Here is a 14,766-nt window from a genome sequence, read left to right as displayed (position 1 = left end):
GTCCTGGCGTATAAAGACCTCACCTCAGTACACAGACTATCAGCTGCTTCTGCTTCCTCTCGACCTGTCCTCCTCTGGTGGAGCTGCCATGCAGGAAGGGGGAGGCCCTGAGGAACAGGGCTGTGCAGAGCCGGATTAAGGGGGGAGCCCAGGGGACACATTACCCTGGGCCCCCCATATTTAAGGGCCCCCTGTGCCTGCCATCAAGTACTGGTAGTTTTTTTTATTTTAGGAAGTTTATTCATTGGTGGCAGTGGTGCAAACTGTCCCCCCTGCAGCCAAATTTTGTGTTTCAGAGACGGAGACAGCCTTGTCTCCGTCTCTGCACCCGGCGGGGCCACCCACAGGCACTAACGAACTGCCGTGAATGAAGTGCACGGCTGCTCCTCACTGAGCTCTGCCTCTGATCAGCTGAGCTCTCTAGCCTCTCTAACACACAGTGGAGGGAGCTGCTGAGCATGTGCAGCAGCAGCTCCTGTGTTTAACTCACATGGACTCCGGCAGAATCTCCTCCTCTTCTCCTCTGTTCAGTTGGTTAGTGGTGTGTGTGTGTGTGTGTGTGTGTGTGTGTGTGTGTGTGTGTGTGTGTGTGTGTGTGTGTGTGTGTGTGTGTGTGTGTGTTTTTGTTGGTGTGTAGTGTGTGTGTGGTGTGTCTATATATATGTTGTTGGTGTGTAGTGTGTGTATGCATGGTGTGTGTGTGTGGTATGTATGTATGTATGTATGTATGTATGTATGCTGTTTGTGTTTATGTATGCTATGTGTGTGTTGTGTGTATGTATGCTAATTTTCTATTTAATAATATATGCTATCCCTTGTTGCTGCCTCCAACAGCTTTCTGCTCACACTTTTATCTATCTTTTATATATATATATATATATATATATATATATATATATATTGTATGGAACCTCCCCTTCCTACAGTATATACACTATATTTAGCCCTCAGGGGCCCCCCTTGTCTAAAGTACCCCGGGCCCCCTGGAGCCTTGATCCGGCGCTGGGGCTGTGGGGAAGATAGTTTACACAGGCACATGAGTGTGTGAATGGTCACCCCCGCCTCATTCATAAGTGTTCTAGTATCCAGGGGGGTTGGTTTCCCAGCGGTCCACATTGGTGGTACTGGGGAGCGGGGACCTGCAGCGAGGGTTCTGGGACCTGGCAGTAGGTAGCCTCTTAGGGTCCTGTCCTCCTCTGGTGGAGCTGCGTGTCGGAAGCGGGACGTGCTGGGGAACAGGCCTGGGGGCAGACACCGCTTACACCGGCACAGGAGTGTGTGAACAGCCATGGACCAGCGCTTGTGAAATCAAAGGGGGCAGCTGGAGAGTCCATGGTCACCGCCCGTGCCCAATTCATTAGCATTCTAGTTGCCGGGGAGGGGGGAGTTTCATTGGTGGTGAAGGGCAGCGGGTACCTGCAGTCAGGGTTCTTGGACAGAGGGTAGCTCCTTAGAGCTGAGAGGAAGGAGAAGAGGTAGTGTACTCATCTCTGCACCCTCTAAGATTCTGCACCCGGGGCGCATGCCCCCTTAGGGCTTCCCCCCCTAGTTACGGCCATGTTATAAGCAGGTGTGGTATCATATATCGGCATTCATAATGTTGGCATGATCATATGTCAACATTGACCCTGTCGACATTCATCAGGCAGATTCTGATGAAATGTCAACATATTAGAATGTCACATGGTGGTCCAGCGCTGACTTACTGTAACTGCTCCCAATGACTGCAGCGGCGTCTTCCGGGACCCTGGCAGTCATATGAGTCATCTGATGGCTTTCCGGTGAGTACGATGGCATTATAACTATCCCTAATCCCAACCCCTAACCCTCCCTCTACTGCCTATCTCTAACCTTCACCCTGTAGCCTAACCCTAGCCTCCTCCCTGTAGCGTATCCCTAACCTCCCCCCATAGCCTAACCCTAACCTTCTCCCTGTAGCCTAACCCTAACCTCCTCCCTGTAGCCTAACCCTAACTTCCCACCATAGCCAACCATAAACTCCTCCATGTAGCCTAACCCTAACCTCCTCCCTGTAGCGTAACCCTAACCTCCTCCCTGTAGCGTAACCCTAACCTCCTCCCTGTAGCCTAACCCTAGCCTTCTCCCTGTAGTCTAACCCTAACCTCCCACCATAGCCTAACCCTAACCTCCTCCCTGTAGCGTAACCCTAATCTGCCCCCATAGCCTAACCCTAACCTCTGCCTAGAGTCTAATATTAACCCCCCTGTATCCTAACCTGACCCCATGCCACAGCCTAACCCTAAATTCCCCCTAGTGCCTAATCCTAACCTCCCCCCTGTAACCTAGTCCTAACCTCCCCAAGGGTGGGATGTATTACAATACATCGCCGTCCCTCGCCGCCCACCGCAGCGATGTTAATTACATTTGTACTAACATATGAGATTAACATGGCAATGCGGTGACAGAGACCCCCCGCGAGAGAAGGATTGCCCCAGTGAGAAGGATTGCAGGTGGTCTCTGTGGAGTCCGTCACCTCCCAGATCCGGGAGGTGACGTGTGCTGTGAGTCCCCAGGCTCCTCCTCCTCCCCCTGCAGCCGGAAGCAGAAATGGCTGTGCAGCGGGAGAGAAGGAGCTGGGAATCGAGGATCGGCATCCGGACGCAGGTGAGGGGGGGTTCGGTGGGTGCGGCGCTGGTCGGCGGGTGTGGCATGTGGCAGTGGGTGCAGCATGTGGTGGCGGGTGCGGTGCTCGGAGGCGGGTGCGAAAGAAGACCATAGGCTTCTATAGGGTATCGCCATCAAGATACCCTTGGAGGCGAAAACCCGGCGCCCAGGTCTTAGTACATATGAAAATGCGGTTAAAAGCCCCTGTCACACAGAAAGCTGGGAAGGTCGGCTCTCTGGTCTGGCCGCTCCCCAGCCTTCCCTTCCATCCACGTCGCCTGACTCGCAGCATGCCTCAAGTCCACGCCTCCCCCTGATTCACGGGAAGCCCCCTCTTTGGTAGTGTCCCCTTTTCACGGCGAGCACACCCCTGTCATGTGCGCGAACCTGTGCACGCACATGCCAGGGCCGATTTCGGTCCCCAGTCAGTCCCTGCCTAACCCTAACCTCCCCCAAGTTCCTAATCCTAACCCTCCCATCCCACATCTTAACCCTAACCTCCCCCTGTAGCCTAATCCTAACCTCCCATCCTGCAGCCTAGCCCATCCCTAACCTTCCCTCTGTAGCCTATTCCTGATCCTCCCCATCTGTGACCTAACTCTATCCCCCCCACACACACAGCCCAACCCTAACCTCCCTGGTAGCCTAAAGCTAACCTTTACCCTGTAGCCTAACACCACAGTCATACAATATATCACACCTACTGGCTTCTGTGCCTAATACAGCCATTACACTAGAGGTGGCTATCGGCGTGTTTCCCAATCGATGGAAAATATAAGAAGAACCATCGATGGTATGAAACCATGTAATATTATACCATCGATGGTTTCTGCCATCATTATTTTGCGCATTGCACACTGCAGGTCCCCGAACCCATGCATTTCACTGCTGGGAGACAGAGACCACGCCCACAGAGGCGGGGCAAGACATGAGTATCTGTTTTGCACCCTATAAAAGAGTGGGCAGTGCTGACAGCTAAAGCTGTCATGCCTGCACGCACAGCGAGAAGAGAGATGCGATGGACTCAGAGCCGGCGGCCGCAGCACAGGGGTACTGCCTGCTGACAGTCTAGTAGCTCTGCGCTGCAATTTTAGAGGGAAATGAAAATCATTGGCAGACGGGCCACTGGCTACCATGGATGGTGTGTAACTAGTTGTTTCACTGCCATCGATAGTAAAACCATCTCACATCGGGCGATAACCATCGATGATTTATAATCATCAATAGTTGATGGCCATCCCTACATTACACAAGAGCAGGAATCTGTTACAATAACTATTGTTTCCTGTGTTATCAGGCTTGCTGTTACTTGCTATTAGGTTGCACCTCATCTCTTTAATATTCTTCTAGTCTGTTACAAAAAAAAAAGAATTAAAAAAAAGAACGGCTTTGCAATCTTCAAAATTACATATGGGGGTCATTCCGAGTTGATCGTAGCTGTGCTAAATTTAGCACAGCTACGATCATCTTCCCTAACATGCGGGAGGACGCCCAGCATGTCAGTCCGGCCCCCCCGCGCAGAAGTGCAAAGGCATCGCACATCGGCGATGCCTTTGCACTTGAAGAGTAGCTACCGGCCAGTGCAGCTTTAGCGCGCTAACCGGGAGCTACTCATCGCTCCCCAGCCCGCAGCGGCTGCGTGTGACGTCACGCAGCCGCTGCGGCCCGCCCCCTGTTCGGTCCGGCCACGCCTGCGTTGGCCGGACCGCACCCACAAAACGGCAGGCAAACGCCGCCGTTCCGCCCCCTCCCACCCAGCGATTGCCTCTGCCTGTCAATCAGGCAGAGGCGATCGCATCCCTGCTACGGCCTTTGGCCATCTGGCATGCGCCGGCGCACTACGGCGCTGGCGCATGTGCAGTAGGGACCCATTCGCTCGGCTGCGACAAAAAGCAGTGAGTGAACGGGTCAGAATGACCCCCTTATGCCGTTTCAGCTTCAGTCGTAGTTGGGTGAAAATCACAAACCAACGATTTTTGCCCGTCTGCGCGTGTGCAGACTTTCACAGTGCGATCGCATGCTGGATGGACGGAGGGGCAGCGACGTATCAGTAGGGTGGGGGTGGCCATGTGACGTCACACACGGCCCCTGTAATCGAATTGCAAACGCAACAGTGGGCGGCAATAGACATGCTAGGCGGCCTCGCCCTGCGTTGTGCAGCCCTCAGCTGCAATTTATTCAGTTGCAGCTTTTTGCTAAGATTGCAAAAATAGCTCCTGATACTGAATTAGGCCCTTAGGTCACTTAGCTGCGTTCTGCTGTAACACTTTAGCCTAATGTAGTTACTAGTCACTTAGTGATTCCCCCACATGTGCAGGACACAGCTAGGCGACCTGTGGATTTACGACTGTTGTGCAACTACAAGTCCCAGCATGCCATTCAGCTATTTGTGATTCCACAGCAGCTGAAAAGCCACAGGTTGTCCATGCCTGGTGTGGAACACGTATAAAGTTTAGTAGATCAGGTTACGGGAAAGTACATCCTGGCTATTACCATGAGATGACAGCGGTGGGAGACAGTAAATGGTAAATACATTTCTTGTACGCACCTGATGAAGTTTAGTTGCATTGCAGCAATGAGAGCAGAAGATGGATGCGTGTGTTATGTCACTGGTTGATACTAGTTAATCTCTGTTAGATGGACGGGCTTCCTGCACCAGAGTGGGACCCCTGAGTGGCTGCACATATGTGGATGGAATACTGTGTGACGGCTGCTTAAGATAATAATAAATTACCGCTGGCTGCGTGTGTCATTGAGCGTGAGAAAGGGCCACTTTGGGATGCGTGTAAGTGAGACAAGTCACTATTTGTACCTTTTTTCTATTTGACCTTTAAGCTGTAAGAAAGTATTGCTAAGAGAGAACCAGATAGGTGGGACAGTAAAACTATGAGGCCAACTCTCTGCGAGGTCTTCGGGCTTCAGCTGCCGTCTCGCACTTACACAATTAAACTACAAATACACAGTAGTGTATATTTTAAGTACTTCCAAATAAAAGATGATTTGGGATATTGTGACCTGTGATCTTTTATTATCAGAGGATTTATTGTATTTCTTGACTTGTGTATTGTACAGTTATATGTTATTTGTCAACTGGTTCTGATCTACGGGGACTAAGCGGGTCATCCAGATATGGCCACAGCAGCGGCCCGCAGCGCAGTTTGCCAATGACGGCTGTGCGGCCATACGTATTGCGGTCACATGCCCGATGGATGCGACTGTAATGTGATTGACAGGCAAAGCCGTTGCAGGGGTGGAGTTTTGGCATTGCAGGGGTGGCGCCGGGAAAACGGGAAATAAAATGTCCGCTGACCGCCTGGCAGCGCAGCCAGGGATCAACCTTAGATCCGATGCATTTGCAATTAGATTGCAGATGCATTGGGAAGCGGCCCCACACATGCTGGGCGGCCCTGTCCTGTGCTGGGCGGCCCTCAGCATGTATAGAGATTGACATAGATTTGGCTGCGTATGCAGCAATCTGCGTTTATCTCTGAATAACCCCCTGAGGAGTTTGTCGCAAGCTAAGGGGGACATTTACTAAGCAGTGATAAGAGCGGAGAAGTGAGCCAGTGGAGAAGTTGCCCATGGCAACCAATTAGCACTGAAGTAACATCTATAATTTGCACACTATAAAATGATACAGAGCTGCTGATTGGTTGACTTCTCCACTGGTTCACTTCTCCGCTCTTATCACTGCTTAGTAAATGTCCCCCTAAGTCTCTATTTGTCATTACTAGAGATGAGCGGGTTCAGTTCTCTGCATTAAATGTATCCTGTGTGGCTTACTGCGCGTCACTTTACCTGAAATCTATGGGTTAATGCGACACAACTAGATCAAAATGATTCCCCAGCTCTCTCTTTCAGCGTCAATTAATAAGAAATGGACGCAGTGGGAAACCACCTGTGATTGGTTGGTGGGGAATGGGAATCACAATAACTTTTTTTGTTGCTATTTCTGTCATTTCTCAGATGCGTTATTTTTATGGAGATTTTATAGGGTCGAGAAAACCAAAACACAGAGGGATGTATTTACTAAAGTGCGGTTTGTTTGTTTTTTAGAAGTGGAGATGTTGCCCATAGCAACCAATCAGATTCTGCCTATTATCTTCTACAAGGTGCTAGATAAATGATAAGTAGACTTTGATTGGTTGCTTTATCCAACATTTCCACTTCTAAAAACCCACACTTTAGTAAATATACCTCAGAGAGAGAGAGACAGAGAGATTGCTACACACAGAGCATACCCCCTACCATCCCGCTATGTGGGCACTGTCCTGGAACGCACAGCAGAGGGGTGGGTAAATAGCGCACACATGCCCAAGTAACACCTAAGCAGTGTGGGGGGAGAGCCTAGGGCGGGCACAGCAGCTTCTGGAGTGCTGGGCACAACCCCAGAGCAATGCCACCAGACCACACCGCCTTATGTGAGGCCACTTCTTTTTTTTTGGGTGCGCCCCGTATGTTGGGAGGACCTGATTCTGGGTCACACGCATCTCCATTTGCAGTCACATTTGGAATGCTGATATATTACTAATGCGATGCTAAAGCAACTAAATGCTATTCTCCTTGTGTACGCATCGCGTCGCACCACTGTTTCTCTATCGTCCTAAGTGGATGCTGGGGTTCCTGAAAGGACCATGGGGAATAGCGGCTCCGCAGGAGACAGGGCACAAAAAAGTAAAGCTTTACTAGGTCAGGTGGTGTGCACTGGCTCCTCCCCCTATGACCCTCCTCCAGACTCCAGTTAGATTTTGTGCCCGAACGAGAAGGGTGCAATCTAGGTGGCTCTCCTAAAGAGCTGCTTAGAGAAAGTTTAGTTTAGGTTTTTTTCTTTACAGTGAGTCCTGCTGGCAACAGGATCACTGCAACGTGGGACTTAGGGGGAAAGTAGTAAACTCACCTGCATGCAGAGTGGATTTGCTGCTTGGCTACTGGACACCATTAGCTCCAGAGGGATCGAACACAGGCCCAGCCGTGGAGTCCGGTCCCGGAGCCGCGCCGCCGACCCCCTTGCAGATGCTGAAGCGTGAAGAGGTCCGGAAACCGGCGGCTGAAGACTCCTCAGTCTTCATAAGGTAGCGCACAGCACTGCAGCTGTGCGCCATTTTCCTCTCAGCACACTTCACTGGGCAGTCACTGAGGGTGCAGAGCGCTGGGGGGGGGCGCTCTGAGAGGCAAATATAAACCTTATACAAGGCTAAAAATACCTCACATATAGCCCATAGGGGCTATATGGAGATATTTAACCCCTGCCTGACTGGAAAAATAGCGGGAGAAGAACCCGCCGAAAAAGGGGCGGGGCCTATCTCCTCAGCACACGGCGCCATTTTCTGTCACAGCTCCGCTGGTCAGAACGGCTCCCAGGTCTCTCCCCTGCACTGCACTACAGAAACAGGGTAAAACAGAGAGGGGGGGCACATTAATGGCTATATATATATATATTAAAGCAGCTATAAGGGAGCACTTAATATAAGGATATCCCTTGTATATATAGCGCTTTGTGGTGTGTGCTGGCAGACTCTCCCTCTGTCTCCCCAAAAGGGCTAGTGGGTCCTGTCTTCATTAGAGCATTCCCTGTGAGTTTGCGGTGTGTGTCGGTACGTGGTGTCGACATGTATGAGGACGATATTGGTGTGGAGGCGGAGCAATTGCCAAATATGCAGATGTCACCCCCCAGGGGGTCGACACCAGAATGGATGCCTTTATTTGTGGAATTACGTGATGGTTTATCTTCCCTTAAACAGTCAGTTGAGGACATGAGGCGGCCGGACAATCAATTAATGCCTGTCCAGGCGCCTCAAACACCGTCAGGGGCTGTAAAACGCCCTTTGCCTCAGTCGGTCGACACAGACCCAGACACGGGCACTGATTCCAGTGACGACGGTAGAAATTCAAACGTATTTTCCAGTAGGGCCACACGTTATATGATTTTGGCAATGAAGGAGACGTTACATTTAGCTGATACTACAGATACCGTAAAACAGGGTATTATGTATGGTGTGAAAAAACTACAAACAGTTTTTCCTGAATCAGAAGAATTAAATGACGTGTGTGATGAAGCGTGGGTTGCTCCTGATAAAAAGTTGATAATTTCAAAAAAGTTATTGGCATTATACCCTTTCCCGCCAGAGGTTAGGGCGCGCTGGGAAACACCCCCTAAGGTGGACAAGGCGCTCACACGCTTATCCAAACAAGTGGCGTTACCCTCTCCTGAGACGGCCGCACTTAAGGATCCATCAGATAGAAAGATGGAAGTTATTCAAAAGAATATATACACACATGCAGGTGTTATACTACGACCAGCTATAGCAACTGCCTGGATGTGCAGTGCTGGAGTAGTTTGGTCAGAATCCCTGATTGAAAATATTGATACCCTAGATAGGGACAATGTTTTACTGTCGTTAGAACAAATAAAGGATGCATTTATCTATATGCGTGATGCACAGAGGGATATTTGCACACTGGCATCTCGGGTGAGTGCTATGTCCATTTCAGCCAGAAGAGCCTTATGGACACGACAGTGGACAGGCGATGCGGATTCAAAACGTCACATGGAGGTTTTGCCGTATAAAGGGGAGGAGTTATTTGGAGTTGGTCTATCAGACTTGGTGGCCACGGCTACTGCCGGGAAATCCACTTTTTTACCTCAAGTCACTCCCCAACAGAGAAAGGCACCGACCTTTCAACCGCAGCCTTTTCGCTCCTACAAAAATAAGAGAGCAAAGGGCTTGTCGTACCTGCCACGAGGCAGAGGAAGAGGGAAGAGACACCAACAGGCAGCTCCTTCCCAGGAACAGAAGCCCTCCCCGGCTCCTGCAAAAACCTCAGCATGACGCTGGGGCCTCTCAAGCGGACTCGGGGACAGTGGGGGGCCGTCTCAAAAATTACAGCGCGCAGTGGGCTCACTCGCAGGTAGACCCCTGGATCCTGCAGATAATATCTCAGGGGTACAAGTTGGAATTAGAGACGGATCCTCCTCATCGTTTCCTGAAGTCTGCCTTACCAACCATCTCTTCCGAAAGGGAGAGGGTGTTGGAAGCCATTCACAAGCTGTACGCTCAGCAGGTGATAGTCAAAGTACCCCTATTACAACAAGGAAAGGGGTATTATTCCACTCTATTTGTGGTACCGAAGCCGGATGGCTCGGTAAGGCCTATTCTAAATCTGAAGTCCTTGAACCTCTACATAAAAAAGTTCAAGTTCAAGATGGAGTCACTCAGAGCAGTGATAGCGAACCTGGAAGAAGGGGACTTTATGGTATCCTTGGACATCAAGGATGCGTATCTACACGTTCCGATTTACCCCGCACACCAGGGGTACCTCAGGTTCATTGTTCAAAACTGTCACTATCAGTTTCAGACGCTGCCGTTCGGATTGTCCACGGCGCCTCGGGTCTTTACCAAGGTAATGGCCGAGATGATGATTCTTCTTCGAAGAAAAGGCGTATTAGTTATCCCATACTTGGACGATCTCCTAATAAGGGCAAGGTCCAGAGAACAGCTGGAGACAGCTTTAGCACTATCTCAAGAGGTGCTAAGACAACACGGGTGGATTCTGAATATTCCAAAATCCCATTTAATCCCGACAACTCGTCTGCTGTTCCTAGGAATGATTCTGGACACGGTTCAGAAAAAGGTTTTCCTTCCAGAGGAAAAAGCCAAGGAGTTATCCGATCTGGTCAGGAACCTCCTAAAACCAGGAAAAGTGTCAGTACATCAATGCACAAGAGTCCTGGGAAAAATGGTGGCTTCTTACGAAGCAATTCCATTCGGCAGATTCCATGCAAGAATATTCCAAAGGGATCTGTTGGACAAATGGTCAGGGTCGCATCTGCAGATGCACCTGCGAATAACCCTGTCACCAAAGACAAGGGTGTCACTTCTGTGGTGGTTGCAGAAGGCTCACCTATTAGAAGGCCGCAGATTCGGCATTCAGGATTGGATCCTGGTGACCACGGACGCCAGCCTGAGAGGCTGGGGAGCAGTCACACAAGGAAGAAACTTCCAGGGAGTATGGACGAGTCTGGAAAAGTCTCTTCACATAAACATTCTGGAACTAAGAGCAATCTACAATGCTCTAAGCCAGGCGGAACTTCTCCTGCAAGGAAAGCCGGTGTTGATTCAGTCGGACAACATCACGGCGGTCGCCCATGTAAACAGGCAGGGCGGCACAAGAAGCAGGAGTGCAATGGCAGAAGCTGCCAAGATTCTTCGCTGGGCGGAGAATCACGTGATAGCACTGTCAGCAGTGTTCATCCCGGGCGTGGACAACTGGGAAGCAGACTTCCTCAGCAGACACGATCTTCATCCGGGAGAGTGGGGTCTACATCCAGAGGTCTTCAACATGTTAATAGACCGTTGGGAAAGACCAATTGTAGACATGATGGCGTCTCGCCTCAACAAGAAACTGGACAAATATTGCGCCAGGTCAAGAGATCCACAGGCAATAGCTGTGGACGCACTGGTAACTCCTTGGGTGTACCAGTCAGTGTATGTGTTTCCTCCTCTGCCGCTCATACCAAAGGTATTGAAGATCATACGGCAAAGAAGAGTAAGAACAATACTAGTGGTTCCGGATTGGCCGAGAAGGACTTGGTATCCGGAACTTCAAGAGATGCTCACGGACGAACCGTGGCCTCTACCTCTGAGAAGGGACCTGCTACAGCAGGGTCCCTGTCTTTTTCAAGACTTACCGCGGCTGCGTTTGACGGCATGGCGGTTGAACGCCAGATCCTAAAAGGGAAAGGCATTCCAGAAGAAGTCATTCCTACCTTGATTAAGGCACGGAAGGAAGTCACCGTGAAACATTATCACCGCATTTGGCGAAAATATGTAGCGTGGTGCGAGGATCGGAGGGTTCCGACGGAGGAATTCCAACTGGGTCGTTTCCTACATTTCCTGCAATCAGGATTATCTATGGGTCTCAAATTGGGATCCATTAAGGTTCAAATTTCGGCCCTGTCAATATTCTTCCAAAAAGAATTGGCCTCTGTCCCTGAGGTCCAGACTTTTGTCAAGGGAGTACTGCATATACAGCCTCCTGTGGTGCCTCCGGTGGCACCGTGGGATCTAAATGTAGTTTTAGATTTCCTCAAATCCCATTGGTTTGAACCATTGAAAAAGGTGGATTTGAAATATCTCACATTGAAAGTGACTATGTTACTAGCCCTGGCCTCTGCCAGGAGAGTATCTGAATTGGCGGCTTTATCTTATAAAAGTCCTTATCTAATCTTCCATTCGGATAGGGCAGAACTGCGGACTCGTCCGCATTTTCTCCCTAAAGTGGTATCAGCATTTCATCTGAACCAACCTATTGTGGTGCCTGCGGCCACTAGCGACTTGGAGGACTCCAAGTTGTTGGACGTTGTCAGAGCCTTAAAAATATACATTGCAAGGACGGCTGGAGTCAGAAAATCTGACTCGCTGTTTATATTGTATGCACCCAACAAGTTGGGCGCACCTGCTTCTAAGCAGTCGATTGCTCGTTGGATTTGTAACACAATTCAACTTGCACATTCTGTGGCAGGCCTGCCACAGCCTAAAACTGTAAAAGCCCACTCCACAAGGAAGGTGGGCTCATCTTGGGCGGCTGCCCGAGGGGTCTCGGCATTACAACTCTGCCGAGCAGCTACGTGGTCGGGGGAGAACACGTTTGTAAAATTTTACAAATTTGATACCCTGGCAAAGGAGGACCTGGAGTTCTCTCATTCGGTGCTGCAGAGTCATCCGCACTCTCCCGCCCGTTTGGGAGCTTTGGTATAATCCCCATGGTCCTTTCAGGAACCCCAGCATCCACTTAGGACGATAGAGAAAATAAGAATTTACTTACCGATAATTCTATTTCTCGGAGTCCGTAGTGGATGCTGGGCGCCCATCCCAAGTGCGGATTATCTGCAATACTTGTACATAGTTATTGTTAACTAATTCGGGTTATTGTTAAGGAGCCATCTTTAAGAGGCCCTTTCTGTTGTCATACTGTTAACTGGGTTTAGATCACAAGTTGTACGGTGTGATTGGTGTGGCTGGTATGAGTCTTACCCGGGATTCAAAATGCCTCCCTTATTGTGTATGCTCGTCCGGGCACAGTACCTAACTGGAGTCTGGAGGAGGGTCATAGGGGGAGGAGCCAGTGCACACCACCTGACCTAGTAAAGCTTTACTTTTTTGTGCCCTGTCTCCTGCGGAGCCGCTATTCCCCATGGTCCTTTCAGGAACCCCAGCATCCACTACGGACTCCGAGAAATAGAATTATCGGTAAGTAAATTCTTATTTTTACATGACATAAGCGTCCACTCGACGCAGAATAGGACGCAACTCTGGATATACTACCACTAGACTCCCGTGCAGAGGCGGAACTACCGGCAGGGCAAGCAGTGCGTTGCACTGGGGCCCGCCTCTGTCCAGGGGCCCAAGCATGTTGATAAAGCTAAATATTTATCGTATATAATACCCTTTATGAGGTCTGAGAACACTGTACGCTAACTACGTATGAAGTACCGTAAGGGTACGCACGTTGCGTAACAATCGCTTAGCCGTGGTCGAGACGCTCAAGCGTTACGTTCGCTCACGGCCAAGAGATCACTGGCAGGCACGCTATTGGCTGCCGAATACCGTAATGATTCGCTACAGCGATGCGACCGCTCGAGACCACGAGGAGATCACCAGCGGCGCATACGCTCACAATGTAAAACCTTTATATCTAAACCATAAACAGTGTATTACTGTATGCAGTAAACCCTTTGTGTAGTGATATGGTGTAAATGCAACACAGTATAACCTTACTAGCTTAAAAGCAGTTTGAGCGTCACCGACGCTCTGAGAATACTTAACTCTATAAGAAATACACAGATACCTAGGCTTAGGGTCCAACGCCTAATATATATATATTTTGAATGATATACTTGCAAAAGAATTAATACAAATACAAATCATACACTACAATATAACATAGACTAACTAACCAGGTAACTACACAGTAAATACAATACAATTAAGTTTAAGAGAAAAATGAGAGAAAGAGAAGAGAGAGAAAGATATGGCCCATAATAACAAGAGAGAAACAGTATGATTACGGAGAAAAACTTATGCACAAAGGAAACGATCGCATGCGCCTCTGGACATCCAGCTCCCGATTTTCAGCAATGATAACCGTTGAAGAGAGAGCTGGATGTGATCGGCCTTTCTATTTATGCCCCACACACAATGCAATTCAATGGTCCCTACAATCTCATTGTTCATTGGACACAGGAATTCGGCCTTGCATCATAACAAAAGGTCATAGGTTGATTCATACAGGTGGGCTGTGACTATTTCCAACAGCTCAGGTGGGAGGGAAACTGGGTTTCCCGCCGCATGGGTAATAAAGTGCAAATAAAGTAAATGTTCATAAACTTCTTATGTCCATAACTATTCGCACGAGCGATTGATCTGCTTCAAACCAACACCGGAATATTTCTAATTAAATATTCTTCCGATGGATACTAAACACCACTGTATTACTTAGAGATGAGCGGGTTCGGTTTCTCTGAATCCGAACCCGCCAGAACTTCATGTTTTTTTTCACGGGTCCGAGCGACTCGGATCTTCCCGCCTTGCTCGGTTAACCCGAGCGCGCCCGAACGTCATCATGACGCTGTCGGATTCTCGCGAGGCTCGGATTCTATCGCGAGACTCGGATTCTATATAAGGAGCCGCGCGTCGCCGCCATTTTCACACGTGCATTGAGATTGATAGGGAGAGGACGTGGCTGGCGTCCTCTCCATTTAGATTATAAGAGACTGAGAGAGATTTACTGGAGCTGACTAGGAGGAGTACTGTTACTGTAGAAGTGTAGAGACTGAGTGGAGAGAGTTTACTAGTGAGGACAGTGCAGTTTACTTTATAATCCGTTCTCTGCCTGAAAAAAGCGATACACAGCACACAGTGACTCAGTCAGTCACATACCATATCTGTGTGCACTGCTCAGGCTCAGGCCAGTGTGCTGCATCATCTATTATCTATATATAATATTATATATATCTGTCTGACTGCTCAGCTCACACAGCTTATAATTGTGGGGGAGACTGGGGAGCACTACTGCAGTGCCAGTTATAGGTTATAGCAGGAGCCAGGAGTACATAATATATTATATAGTGAGTGACCACCA

The 14,766-nt window shown here is 49.4% G+C and overlaps 1 protein-coding gene and 1 long non-coding RNA gene across 2 annotated transcripts in view; one reads left to right on the top strand and one right to left on the bottom strand.

Moving 5' to 3' along the window:
* The window catches only part of HPS1 (HPS1 biogenesis of lysosomal organelles complex 3 subunit 1), a 95,575-nt gene extending 90,247 nt beyond the window's left edge, over positions 1–5,328 (bottom strand). Inside the window, exon 1 of the mRNA XM_063962278.1 lies at positions 5,174–5,328. The gene's annotated coding sequence lies outside the window, so the exon portion shown is untranslated. The remainder of the gene's footprint in view (positions 1–5,173) is intronic.
* LOC135056748 (uncharacterized) overlaps positions 5,044–14,766 on the top strand; it is a 46,716-nt gene continuing 36,993 nt past the window's right edge. The window contains exon 1 of the long non-coding RNA XR_010244059.1: positions 5,044–5,150. This is a non-coding gene — a long non-coding RNA (uncharacterized LOC135056748). The remainder of the gene's footprint in view (positions 5,151–14,766) is intronic.

This window comes from Pseudophryne corroboree, chromosome 3 (assembly GCF_028390025.1).
Source record: "Pseudophryne corroboree isolate aPseCor3 chromosome 3, aPseCor3.hap2, whole genome shotgun sequence".
NCBI lineage: Eukaryota > Metazoa > Chordata > Amphibia > Anura > Myobatrachidae > Pseudophryne > Pseudophryne corroboree.
This window is presented reverse-complemented; position numbering and strand designations above follow the sequence as displayed.